Below are 14,252 nucleotides of genomic sequence, written 5' to 3'. Positions count from 1 at the left end.
TCATACCTAATTTTGTGGTTGTGATGTGCCAGTTTGTGTGGATGGGCTGATGGAGCTGTTCTTTATTTTGTGGTATCACATCCGTGCATGGGCATGCAGACATGCATGGCTTGGCTTTCACATCTCCTGTCATCACTGCTGAAATGCACCACCCACCTCCTCAGTGTGATAACATCCACTGTTTGGTCTCCATACATGTTCAGCATACATCGGTGAATGTCAGTGGGGACAGCTTTTTTCTGCATGGAGGAATTTGCTGACACACCTTTGCTTCATCCACACTTCCATGTCAGATGTCATTTTGTCAGCCTAGCCCTCTGCTGCCATCTGTTTCACAGCAATAAAGTGTAGTGGAACGTTGGTGGGAAAGTCCAGACTCTGCTGCCATACCTCCAACATTCACTTCTGATGCCATGGGCCAACATAACAAAACAGGAGGCATTAATTTTAGGGATCTCTCATAGATATTACCTAGACTAACTTCCCACTTAAACAGGCTCTCAACTCAGAGGTTTGGATCTTTTTGGCTGAGGTAAAAGTTCTTGGGAATGTAGCATGATGAAACATGACAACAGTGAAATAGCTAGAAATGGAATTCTCTCTGGTGTAAAAACATAGAAAGAAAATAGAACTGTCCCCTGGGCAGTATTAAAGCTGCTTCCTTAGGAATTTGTTTCCTGCCTTACTTAATATATCAGTAAGCCCAACAACTGTTTATCATCCCTTCCCTTGCAGTGACTCTGCCCTTGTAGATCTTATTCCTGAGGTAGCTATGTGTTGGCTGCCCACTCAGTGATTTGCAGTGTTTAGCTAGCTTGCAGAGTGAGTTACTTGGCCAGCTGGCTGCTTCCAAACAAACCATATAATGGATATGGTTGGTTTTTTTTCAGTGTCATCTAGAACACTAATGTGAGTGTCTCACTTCTGTTTTTCCATTGATCTATCATAAAACTTCTAGAAAACTTTCACAAGAGGATTCTTTCAACCAGTTGAAATTGGTCAAGAAAATTAAAGTTTTGGTTGAAATTATGGACAGTGTGATCACGTATGTCTTGGTCTAATAGGAAACCAAATGCATAGTTTATTAATTCACTCTATGTATTAAGTGTAATTGATTCTATTGTTGGACTTGTTCAGTTACCTAAAACATATATCAGGAATATTGTAAGGCTATACTCAATTCCATCTTTCACTACTAAGAAAAAAAGTAAGTTTCCTCATGTTTATTTTATTGGTACTTTCATCTTTCTACTTGTAGCATTTATCAGTTTGTTTAAAGGCTTCACAAACTATCTCATAAATGTAGTCCCATTTTGTTCTTATTCACCCTAAGTGCTAGTGGAAAGTTCTTGGTGTAGTTGGATTCTTTGACAAATACGTAGCTCTTTATCTGTCATTTTTCTAGCTGCTCCTTCTCCATGCTAACTGTACATTTTATTTTAAAGAATACTTTTCCATTCTCTCTATCCTGCCATAGTCCCATTCACTCCAAATTCCTTATTTGATACATCATGTTGTCAACTTCCTGTTAAATTCACAGATGTGTTTAGTATTTTATCCTTCACTGTGTTGGGAAGGAGCTCTCCACAAACCTTCACAGAGCTGCACTATTATCACTGTTTAAAACAATGTTTTAAGACTTCTCCACAGCATTTATGCAAAATTTGATAGCAGAGTACTACTACAAGTCAATCAGACTGATTAGTCGTATTTTTCCTGTTTCCTTGTGTTCTTCATTCTATACATATATGTTATCTTATCTTCTACCCTGTCTGTAGAATACTAGTGTCAGACAGCACCCTTTCTCTCTCTGTGTCCTAGTGACTTCTCACTCTCTGCCAAGGGATATTTCAGCAAGATTAATATTTTTGCAAATAAGTAACTACTGGCAAGCTTAAAATGCACATAATTACGTGCTGTATAACAACAAGTGCTTTTCATCAAAGTTAAATAAAGTTCTGCAGAAATTTCCAGTTTGCACCTTACCCGGCATTCATTTCAGCCTCTGCTGCTCTCTCCAGGACATGTGTTTAAATGGAAACACTACTGTGTAATCTGAAATGTTGCTTCCATTATGACAGCATCAAATCTAGCCTCTGTGTCATTTGTACCTGTGAATCGCATGTATAGTAAGTTTTGGGTGCGGAGGGTGATGCTGTAATTGGTTGGTGGGATGGATGTTGTTTTGTTTTTAATAATTGACTTCAGCAGTCCTTTAGCTGTGGCTGGGCTGGATGACTCCTTAAAACTGTTCTCATTTGCAGCTGCCAACCATCATACTAGGCCAATAGAGCTGGGGAATGCAAGAAGCAGCACGAGGAAATCAAGGCCAGATTTTCTTTATCCTGGCCTCCAGCAGACCTATTTTGCTTTCTTCCCTATAACTATAAATAACACAGTGCAAATGAGCAGCAACAAACCCAGAGATATGGGTTGCTGCTCACTGTTTGTCAGAAACTAACAAGGCTGCAAGTAAGCAGATTCATAAAGAAACAGGTGACTTCTATTATTTCTCCCTTCTTTCTAGTATTCCGAATGCCTAATAAGAGTTTTGGCAATAAGCCTACATTTGAAATATGTATTTCTTCACGACACAGCTGCAACAATTGAGATTTGGTTGCTTGTTTTTCTTATTCCAAAGTAGTATCATGTGCTACAATTACAAAATGAATATGAAGGGTGCTAACTTTACCACAGCTGCACAAGTTCATCATGAAGAGTCAATACCAGGAAGGGGCTTGAATGCTTTAATAAATTGTGAAAGTGAAGCTAGAGAGAGATTGCTTCTGTCCCCAGACACAAAAATATCTTAATATGCTCTTTGCAGAAATGTATTTCATGTTACACTCTGAAAACTATTGTTAGCAAAGAGATTATATAAAGAAATTAGATTTATTTAAATTCTGTGAAATTGCTGAAGGACTGTGCTAGTACTAGATACCTCATCTCCCTCTGACCTGAAAAACTGAAGTCTTGCAATTATTTGTTCAATATGAGTAGCAGTATAGGATACAAATCAATGATAGTACTGTTATTGACATAGATTACTTAACCTAACACTAAATTCTTTGTAGATTTGTAGGTGTTTTGTGAGCTTATTTAGTTTTTCATTATATTGGATTCTGATTTGATCACAAAGACCCAAATTCCAGGCTTCCACTTTGTTTATTTTACCTATGTGGGATTTTAGATTAGTAGATTTAGATAAAATAGCAACAGAAAAAAGTTCATCTTTAAGAAGCTGAAGTTCATAGGGGTGCACAGTAAGATTTTTCAAGGGTTCTTGCCAATTAGATCTCATTTCATGAGAGGATAAAACACCTGAAAGTTTCATGCAGCCTGATTAAAGCAGAAGTTGCAAGTCCTATTGAGAAGATGAAAGAAAATAAGCTGCCTCGAAAGCCATTTTGATCCCATCTATCTAAAAGTAAGAAAAAACCCACAGTGAATCTTCTTATCACGCAAATATTTTCAGGTACCATTTTTAAGATCAATTGTATGAAAAATTAAATATTTTAAAATGTAAGTCTCTTATTATTATTATCTCATTTTTTTCTGTATTAAGCTTTTGGATTTCTATTGAGTTTTCTAGGCAAAATGAGTAAAAGCTATTCTTGCTTCTTTCACAATTCTTATTCTCTTCAGGAATTGAGAGGAACAGCATGTAGTTGAGTTCATTACTGAAAAATATTATTTTTACTCATCAGGTGTTACAAGGGTAAAAGCTTCATGATCCAAGCATACAGAAAATCTAGAAATTTAAAACATCAGACTTTCAGCATCAGCACTTGAACATTACTCTTATTGTAATCCCAAATTTTTGGCTGATAGTTCCAAAAAGCACAAATGTGAGTTGTTATGTCTCAAACTCTTCTTAATACTATCCATCTAATGAAAGTACTAGCACAATCTCACAGGGTATTTCCAAGACTTACACAAAGTTTCTGAAGCAAAAGAAACGCTTAGAATTTGATCTAAGAATTTTTGTAAACAAAAGTAGTTCAAACTACACTCTCTTTAAGATTTTTTGATGTTCACAAACCTTTTTTGAGGACTAGACCAGCACTTAAGCAAACAGAGTTCTGAATTTCTCCCTCTGAAAGTTCATTTTGTAGAAGGCAAGAATTCGGTCTGCATCCAGGCTGACCAGAGGAAACATGCTGCTTTTATAACATAGTTTTATGGAAACACAAGAATAGGAACATTGTGGGAAAAAGAAAAGAAAAAAAAAAAAAAAAGGCAAATAGAGTGCTAGGAATTATTCAGAAAGCAATATGGCAATATGGAAGAGAAAGCATTATTATGATATCTCATGAATTCATCATGCAACTATACTTCAACGTGATTCCATTTCTGCAATATTCTCTTTGAAATGTGGGGAAAAAAAGATTGAGATAATGCTGAGGAGGTTATCAGGGATGATCAAAGTTAAAGAATAGGATTTATATAAGGAATAACTAAGTAGACAAGGAGTCTTCAGCCTGGGAAAGAAATGAATGAGGAGAGATACAGCAAGTCTATAAAATCATGAGTGGAATGAAAATAACCATTTCACTTCTTTTTCAGTAGATCAACTAGGGTGAATGAAAAGAAATAAACTAAGAAAAATAAAAGAAAAGTTAAAATCACAGAATCACAAAATTGTAGTGGCTAGAAGGGACCTTTGGATCATCTAATCCACTTCCCCTGCTACAGCTGATATCCCAGAATAGCATACACAGAAAAGCATCTGTGTGGATTTTGAATATCACTGGAGAGGTAGATAGTACAAGATCTCTGAGCAGCTTGTGTTAATGTTCTGCCACCCTCAAAATAAAGAAGTCTTTCCTCGTGTCCTGATAGATCTTCCTAGGTTCCAGTTTGTGCCTCTTGTCTCTTACACCTATCACTGGGCATCAACAAAAAGATCCTGGTCCTATCTACATGATTCCTACTCCATAAGGTATTTATAAGTATCAATAAGATCCCCTCTAGGTCTCCCTTCCTCCAGCTTGGACAGTACCATCTATCTCAGTGTTTCCTCACAAGGGAGATACTCCTGGCCCTTGATCATCTTTGTGGCTTTGCACTGGACTCTCTCCAGAAATTCCATCTTACTTCAAATGGGGATCTTAGAAATGGACACAGTGGCCTCACCAGGCTAGAGTGGAAAGGGAGGATCACCTCAATCTGCAGGCCAAACTCTTCTTCATGCACACCAGGATACCATTGGCCTTCTTGGCCTCAAGGGCAAGCTGCTGGCTTGCAGTCAACCCATTTACACCATGATAATTTCTCTGCAGAGTTCCTTTCCAGCAGGTAAACCCCTAATCTGTACTGATACACATGATCACTCCCCTTCAGATGTAGGACCATCCACTTGCTGTTGTTGAACGTCATGATGTTCCCCTCCACCCAATCCCCCTCTCTGTCCAGGTTTCACAGAATAGTAGCACAGTCTTCCAGTGTGTCAGACACTCCTCCTGGTTTCATATCGTCAGCAAACTTGCTGAGGGTGCATTCTGTACTTCATCCAGATTAGATGAAAATGTTGAACAAAATCAGACCCAGTACAAACCCCTAAGGAATATTGCTAGCCAAAAGCCCCTAGACTCTGCACCACTGATCGCAGCCTTCTAAGCTCTACCACTTAGCCAGTTCACAATCCACATCACTGTACACCCATCTATCCCACACTTCTTAAGTTCACCTTGCTGAAGTCAGAGTACGCTACAGCCATTGCTGTCTGTTCATCTTCCCAACTGGTCACAACATCACATAGGGCTACCAGATTATTAAAGCATGATTTTCCCTTGGTGAATCCCTGGCGACTATTCCTGATAATCTTTTCCTTTTCAGGGACAGAAGCGAGGCTGACCAGCCTGTAGTTTCTCAAGTTTTCCTTCTTGCCGTTTTTAAAAATGGAGTGACGCTTGCTTTTCTCCAGTCCCAGGCACCTCTCCCATTCTCTACTACCTTTCAAACATGACAGTCACTGAGCAATCACTTCTGCCAGCTTCTTCAGGACTCACGGTTGCATCTCATCAGAGCCTATGGAGTTGTGTGCATCAGTTTCGCCTAGACTATCTCTGACCAGACCCATCTTGACCATGAGGAAGTCTTCCTTTCCCCCTACCATCTCTCTTACCTGCAGGATCTGGGATTCCCAAGAGCCAGTTTATCACGAAATAAAGATTGAAGCAAAATATACTCCTCAGGATGTTTTATATGCTCAAACCTTTCATGAGATCAAAAATGAATCTAGACCAAATTAAGAAATATCTTAAAGGCTGACCAAAAACAAGAGTTGTGGCTTATAGTTTTCAGAGTCATAACTGCTAGCTGTGAAGAAATATATAAAGGAGTATCTCCTGTACCTGTGCTCTGAGAAGATATTCAGGGCAAGACAAAATGTTGCTCTCACTCAATAAAGTTATTGATTTATACATGTACGCTCCATGTATGTGCAAAAGAGAGACCGAATTTAAGTGCACAAACATATTTTGGCTCCATACAATTTTGCCACTTTTTAACACATCCTGGAAAGTCTCCTACTTTAGAAGATTATCACAAAGAAAAAAAAAAAAAAAAGAAAGAAAAAAGCTATCTACTTATTGCACATTATCACATACCTTACAATTGTTAAATCACTGAACCATTTATTTTAAGTAACTTTCTCGGATCAGCAGTTTTATTTGATTCAGATCTGTCAGAATCTGTAATAAGTGAACTGTCTCCTTTCAAATAGAAAATAGAAAATATCAGATAGTAAAACTGAAACATTTTATAGGTTAAAGTTTATCTACCAATTTTGCTGTCCCTAAAGTAATTAAAGATCTTAATGAGAATGAGGACTTGTGTTTGCCTACTTTGTATAAAAAAATGCTGCCACCCACATGTGCTTTCCCAAGATCACTGCAAGACTTATAACATTTCCCAACATAAACACATATAATCCTCAACAATTGTAGTTTTATTTAAAATGCAGTCATTCTGTGGTGTTCTTTGGATTTTCCCTTTAACTTTGGGCCAGATGGTGCCAGCAGGAGCTTGTAATGTGAAGCGTGTGAAGCTGTTCTCACAAATAAGGAACTTTTGAAGACGTTGCCCTTCAGTGAACTGCTGCAATATCAAGGGTTACTGAAGCTTTTTTTTTTTTTTTTTTTTTTTCTTTGAGATAGAAGCGAGGTTTGTTTTGTTGGTGTTGAATGGAGTGAGAATACAGATTTCTTCTATTTTCCAGGTCTGCGCATAAAGATGTTACTTATTATCACCCGCCTCTGTAAGAATGCCAGAATAGAACTAGTCTTATTGTATATGACACAGACCCCCTCAAGTATTGACAACATTTCGTTTAACTTCTCTTCATTTAAGCTGTTTGGTACCCACAGGAGGACTTACTGTGTGAAATAAGCACAAAAGCAAGTAAATTCAGCAAATAAATGGAATTCGGCTTTTTTGTCTGCTTTCTTCCATCGTAGCCATTCAGACCTTCATAGTTACAGTAGTGAAAGAAAGGAGCTTGAGGGAATGAATCATTGTCTTCAATAGGTGCAATAGTTACAGCCACAGGCAAATGTCATAATTAAAGTAAGGTTTCACCACTCTTGCACCATGAAAAAAAGCAGCTTTACACACTCTGGTATACACTGAAGAAACTAGAAAGTTTCTTCAGCAATTAGAAAGACTTCTCTGTGATGAAATACAACAAACTCAATATTTTTCATTTTATCTTAGACCAATGATGCTATGTCTGGTAGAGCTGAAAATAAGATTTTAGCTCTGTAAGACATCTGATATTTTGATATTAGTTTTCTTTCCCAAGGAAAACCTGAGCTGAAAAATTTTCCAGAGAATAAACATTTCCAGGAAAGGTTTATTCAGCAGTGAAGATATTTTTCATTTTGAAATGGTTCAGACTTATTTTACATCTACCTAAGCCAGAAATGTGCCTTATAGGAAAAAAACACAGCTGTCTTATACTTTAAAAATTGGACTTCTCAGCTGCTGGGGAAATGTACTTTATCCGAGAGCAATCCTCTGCAAGTAAATGTGCTCTGATGTATCATGAAAATTACAGACTATCTAAGCTGAAGTATTGTGAAGTACCCAGACTGTACTACTTTAATGAGGCCTTAGAGCTGCTTAAGAAGAAAGAAAAGTGCATTCAGTGCATCCAGGCCGAGATGTGTTGAGATGGTATGGGAAATAAATTTTGCTACTGAAAACAATATGACAGTACACTTTCCCATAGATTTCATTATTTGGAAAACCTGAATTTTATTTTTTTTAATATATAATAACTGTTAAATTTGGAGAGCTTAATCAACGTCATATTTTAAATAGCAATGAGTATGAGCCATGGCAACTTAAGACACAATTTTCCAATTTCTTTTTTTTAACTCATAAATTGCATGAAGTTCTGTGGGTTTCACATGTTTTATGGTGTAAAATTACACCTTCCACATGAAGAAGTATTGAAGAATTACATCTTAGTTTATTCCACAATGCAGTTTTCACTGAATAAAACACATAAGACACCCTATGAGATGACACAAGCATTAGCTAAATGTTTTACTTAATACTTTCAGCTGCACCAACTGGCAGAAAGTAATTTTGCTTGGAGAACAGCCACTTTTTCAGTGGTTACTGCCTCTGTTTCTTGATTCTTAAGGTTAGTGCTTATAGAGAAGTGATCTATAGTTGGTGTTAAAACTTTCCCTATCCTAAATTTCAGGCTGTTTGGACACTTCCCAGTTCTTCTATCTTTACTATTTCAAAAATGCATAGATTTGATGAAAGCAGTTTTAACTATCCTGGTGCCTGTATTTATGTTTTCAGTGTATTTAACTAGCATTTTTATTGACTTCTGTGTTTATGAACAATTTTGTTTTCTGTGAGTCAATGGAACTATTTCCACACATTTCAAGCTTTCCTCATTTGATTGCATTAAAGAATCATCAATGTTTTACAAGTCAAAGAAATAATCTGTTTTAAAAATGCTGCATATCCTTACCTATACAATGGAAGAAAATCTTTTTAAAATTACGATGTTGAAAATTATATTTGTAGTGAGTCTCTACACATGTACAGTTCAAGGTACTGTTTTCATCTTGTCCAGATCAAGAGTAGATTTTGATTGCAGCACTTAGTAAGATAAAATACTTTACTTGTGGTTCAGTAGGCCTGTTTTAGAAAAGGAACAGAATCCAGATGGTCAGTGCAGCGATCTAACTAGTAAACCATCCTTTCACTGCACATATTTTTTACTCATTTATTAAATACTAAAGATTCTTTGAATCTCAGGTCTCATTTCTAGGTAATAACAGGAAGCTGGTCAAAAAACTTGTTGTATCAGCTTTCATTTTTTGTTTGCTAAAGGCTATTATTTTATTAGGGTTGGTGGAAGCTTTACTTGGATAACTAGGTTAGGAAGCTAGACGTTACACAACCAAATACTTCAATTTCAATATGTGAGATATATAAAAATTCTTATTTCCTCTCTTAAGTTCCCACTCAAATGTACAGACTTTGTCATATAGCCTTCCCTTAATTCTTTCCTTGGCTAAGGATTTAATTTGCATAATACATGAGACAAAGTATTAGTATAAACATTAATACAAGTTTTGCAGTTAATATGCATAAAATTAATTCTCATCCTGGATAATAACAATCAGTGCCTGAATCTTAGTAAGATATACCTAATCAAATTTTAAAACCTTTATTGCTGGACTAGCAGGAGACTCCCATTGTGACAGACACCTCATTCAGCCATTGGCAGGTAATTTTAGCCAGACAAGTAAAACTGTCAAATCTGTTTTCCAGTTAGTGAATAATTACATTGCAGAAGGATTTGTGATGTCTAAAAGGACTAAGAAAATCCATACATTTTATCAATATTATAACAATATGGAAATTGATTCATCTGTAGAGAATCTCTCATTGATGAATTAATGATGTAGTTGATGACGTTTTTAGTCTGTTTAAAACTTCTTTGGAACTCAAAGTCTTTTCTAAACAGTAAACCTCTAGTAAATTCAGAAGGAAATAATTTACTTACTGATCTACAATACCCTCCAGATTTAATAATAATAGAAGTCCTGTGACCTTCAGTTCATATTGTCTCCAAATGTCAAGTCTTTCAACTATAGTATTCCAAGTATAGAATCACAGAATAGTCTGTATTGTAAGGGACCTTTAATATCACCTCTTTCCAACCCACTTCCACTAGACCAGGTTGCTCACAGCCCCATCCAGCCTCGCCTGGAGTGTTTCCAGGGAGGGGGCATCCACAACCTCTCTGGGAAACCTCTTCCAGTGTCTCACTAGCCACACAGTAAAGAATTTCTCCCTGAAATCTAGTCTAAATCTACCCTCTCCCAGTTTAAAATTATTTCTCCTACACCAATAATCTAGTATTGTATGAATATTGGACACCCCATCTTTCTTTCAATTTCTCAAGTATTTTTTGTATGCAAGCTAACATTTAGCACGCTAGTGTTGAGGTAAACAAACATAGTTGCTATTATTATTTTTGTTTGCAATGAGGATTGTTTGAAAATTAGGTTATACTTCATTATTTCCATTCCTACACATTTGTATTGGGTAAACCAAATGAGAAGTTGTTGCTTCCTGTCTTGTGGTCTCAGAACAAAACTTCCCAATGCTTCATATTATGTTTAATAAATCCTTTTTTTTTCTCTCTAAAATATTCTTTTTTTTTTTTTTAACTTGTAAATACTTCATGATAGCGTACTTATTTAATAATAAACTTTCAATAATGTTTTCCATTTTCTACCGTGCAAAGATTTTGAATTAAAGGGCAGATTGCATGTGAAAATGAATCTTGTTCTAAATGAACTTTATTTTGTATATAACATCAAAAGTGTGAATTGTCTGAATAAATAAGTGCAGTGATGAGATTATGTACTAGCTAATCAGACAGGAGCTCTCTTGTGATGCTTAACATATCCAAGATAATAAGTAGCTATAGCTGAAACAAGCAGTGAAGAGGATCCACATGTTGTTGCTGCTGTAGTCCTAGATCTGTTCAAAAAGAAGGGATTGTATAAAAAATACAGACAAGGCCATCCAGAGTGCTATATCTCATCTCTAATGACTCTGGCAGCACATAATGATCAGATATTAAAACAGCTAATAAAACAAATCCTTCTCAACTCCCATTGTAGCACAGCAGTGACAGAAAGCACTAACCATCTTCAAGAAAAAATATTGCCTCTTTTGTGGTGTTTTTTGCACATAGAAACATCATTGCTTTATTATTCAGATGCAGATATGTTTCTGGTATTTTTCTTCAGGAAATATCTGTGGAGCTCAGGAAAATGATAAGCAGGCCTAATGGAATGGGAGACTTTATAAACTGAAGAAAAAGGCTTAGTGAAGAAGTTCTGATGTTCAGGCTAAATGGTAGTTCTTTCACAATTTCTTCTGAAAATATTCATTTCTATATTGAAGTTAATGAATGTGTCTTTGAAAAGATAATGGATGTAGGGTTTGTTGTAATGGGGCCTACAATGTATTTCGTATAATGCAATCAAGTCTTCCTATAATTTTAAACTCCCAGTTCTGAAAGACTTCAGATAGATCAAGACTGTAATTAGGTAAACAAAAACTTAATTTGATAGTGACAACTTTTTTTTAATGGCAGTAATTATTTAATCTCTTTAAAGTTTATGGCATACTAGTATATCACTACATATTGCACATACGTAATATAAAGTGGGATTTAAATTGTGTGCTTCATTTACAGAAGGTAGTCATTTTGAATGGCAGATATTCTCTGGTTACCCAAAATGAAAAGCAATTTGAAGACTGTGAATCAAATACTTGATGGAGAATCTGCAATTCCAGTTCTGTCAAGAGAACTCTGAATTGGAAGTATATAACTCAAAATAAATTCCTAAAAAAAAACAATTAATTAATCTAAAATCTAGAAGATAAATTTAGATTTTACACCAATGCACCAGTATTATGAAAAGGTACCACAAAATACTTTGAAAGTCAAACTTATCCAAGCTTACTGCAACAAGATTGACTATGTTGTACATACGGATGCAGTATGGGGTAGGATAACCAGTTTGGGAATAACTTTTGTTGTCACAACTGGTATTTCCATCTCTTGGGGAACAGAGTTAAATCTACTTGGTTTTGTAAATGCCTAATTGAAAATTATTAATGTTGAAATCTGAATTTAAAGGAAAAACTAAAATTACTAATTGAAGGGTGAGGAAATTAAAGGTGCAGCAGAAGAAGAAAGTTGATACTGTTTTCTGGTCCTACCAGCAAACACCAAAACAGTCACATTGCTCTAGCATTCTGATTATAGAAATTGTGCAGAGCAAACATTTTTGTTTTATAAGACTGACTTGTGCTCTTCCTTTGGCTGGTAACATGATCCAGCTTTTTTGAACAAGGGCTGTGAATGAAAGGCTAAGTCTGGGTAACAGGAAATGCTACCAATCAGCCTTGCAGTTTTCCTCTAGGAATGATCTCGTGCAATCTATGAGTAGACAGGAAATGTGCTGAGATATATTTAGTAAGGTTTCCACATCATTAACTGCTTATTCTGAGCAATAATAAGTAATCAAGGAGCTGATAAACATGGCAGTTCTTGAGTATCCCTTGAGAAGTTTTTATTATGGGGGTTCTGCTTCATTATACAGCTGGCTTCAATAGGTCCTAGAGGAGCTGCCTGTATTTTCTTGTTTTAGAGATCTATTTTTCCAAATGTTACTGGTAATTTTGGTGCTCAAGCTTAGAACATGTGACTTGAAATGGTGACTCTAATAAATTCCTCATGATCTTCGTTCCATGCTACAATACAAAGGCTCTTTCATCTTCCTAAGTTTGTGCTTCTAAGGATAGCATTGAGTTTTCAACTCCTCTCTTTGCTCATTGCCTCAAAAATTTTTAAATGATTATGAAAATATGGTCCAACAAAGCTTTGACTGCTGTTTAATCCTTGAGAACATGCTTCAGACATCCTCAGTATTTTCTGAGGCCTAAACTGTTGCTTCTCGATTTAGAAACTCCAATACCTGGATAAGAAATATAACCAGTGTTTACTGCATTTCCTTTGTTATGAATAACAGTATATAATGTACAAAAAAGTTGCAGCATACCTGTGAAGAAATGAATCAGCTGCAGGAGTGCAGACTAGGACAAATCACTCTCAAGAGAAATAGCAAATTGTGGTAAAATCTCCTGAGATCCTGCTGTCTGACACGATGAATCCAAATTATCCTTAGCATCCCTATACAGTGACAGAGTTAGTATCACACTAGTCATCTTTGCTGTTAACAGAGGTGATCTCATGCAATTCAGTTCCATAGAAAGTGGAGCCAGTATGGGAAGTGAGCCTTGAGAACAATTCTTCTGAAATTTGTAAGAGAAAACCTACTTGGGCATTGTGATTCAAAATTTCAGAAAATAGATGCATAAAGGCAGTGCAAAATGTGAAAGTCCACTGCATCCCTGAAATAGAAGAAAGAAGAGGATTCTTCAGTCTCACATGGGGAAAGTTCTTCATTTTTATTTAATTTCCATTGTTTTCACAATTAATAAGGATCTGAACAGTCCAACAGAAAATTGTGGCATTCTTTATTTGTATTTTAATACATGCATTGGATTTAGAACACTGAAAAGAAAAAACTTGATAATTAATTTTGTTCAACAGTAGGAAATTTAGTATTCCAGTTACTTATCTAATTGCAAGTCCATATGGAGGGTGATTGAATATTCTTTCTAAAGTATATAATTTATATAAATCTTAACTTATTTCCTAATTGATTTTTTTTCTGTGAGGGTAAACTGGCCCATTTGGAAGTGGTACTGTCAACAGGAAGAGTAAGACAAAGGGAAAATAATGAATTAAACTTTATGTTTACTAAATGAAATATTGAATACTTGTAACTGGAATGTAATCTCTTTGAGTTAGTCAAACTATGAACAAACTATTGTCTAAATATTCTGTCTCTCCAGATACTAAAGGACATAGACTTGTCTTACAGATGGATGAAAGCCATCACTGCAGCTGTGACAATATGTATAAAATGTGGTGCATACCATTAAAATCAGGCTTGGATGTAAGGTGAGAAATCACAATACAAAATCATACATATCTAAAAAATTAGTCCCTTCACAGACTTTTTATGTGTAAGTGGTCTTTCATAGCAGAGATTCTACCTCCTACTTAAACATTATTCATTATTAGGTCAGTGATAACAGTTGAGACGTTATTCAAACTGTCAGCT

This window comes from Tympanuchus pallidicinctus, unplaced genomic scaffold (assembly GCF_026119805.1).
Source record: "Tympanuchus pallidicinctus isolate F22 unplaced genomic scaffold, pur_lepc_1.0 scaffold4, whole genome shotgun sequence".
Taxonomy (NCBI): Eukaryota; Metazoa; Chordata; class Aves; order Galliformes; family Phasianidae; genus Tympanuchus; species Tympanuchus pallidicinctus.
This window is presented reverse-complemented; position numbering follows the sequence as displayed.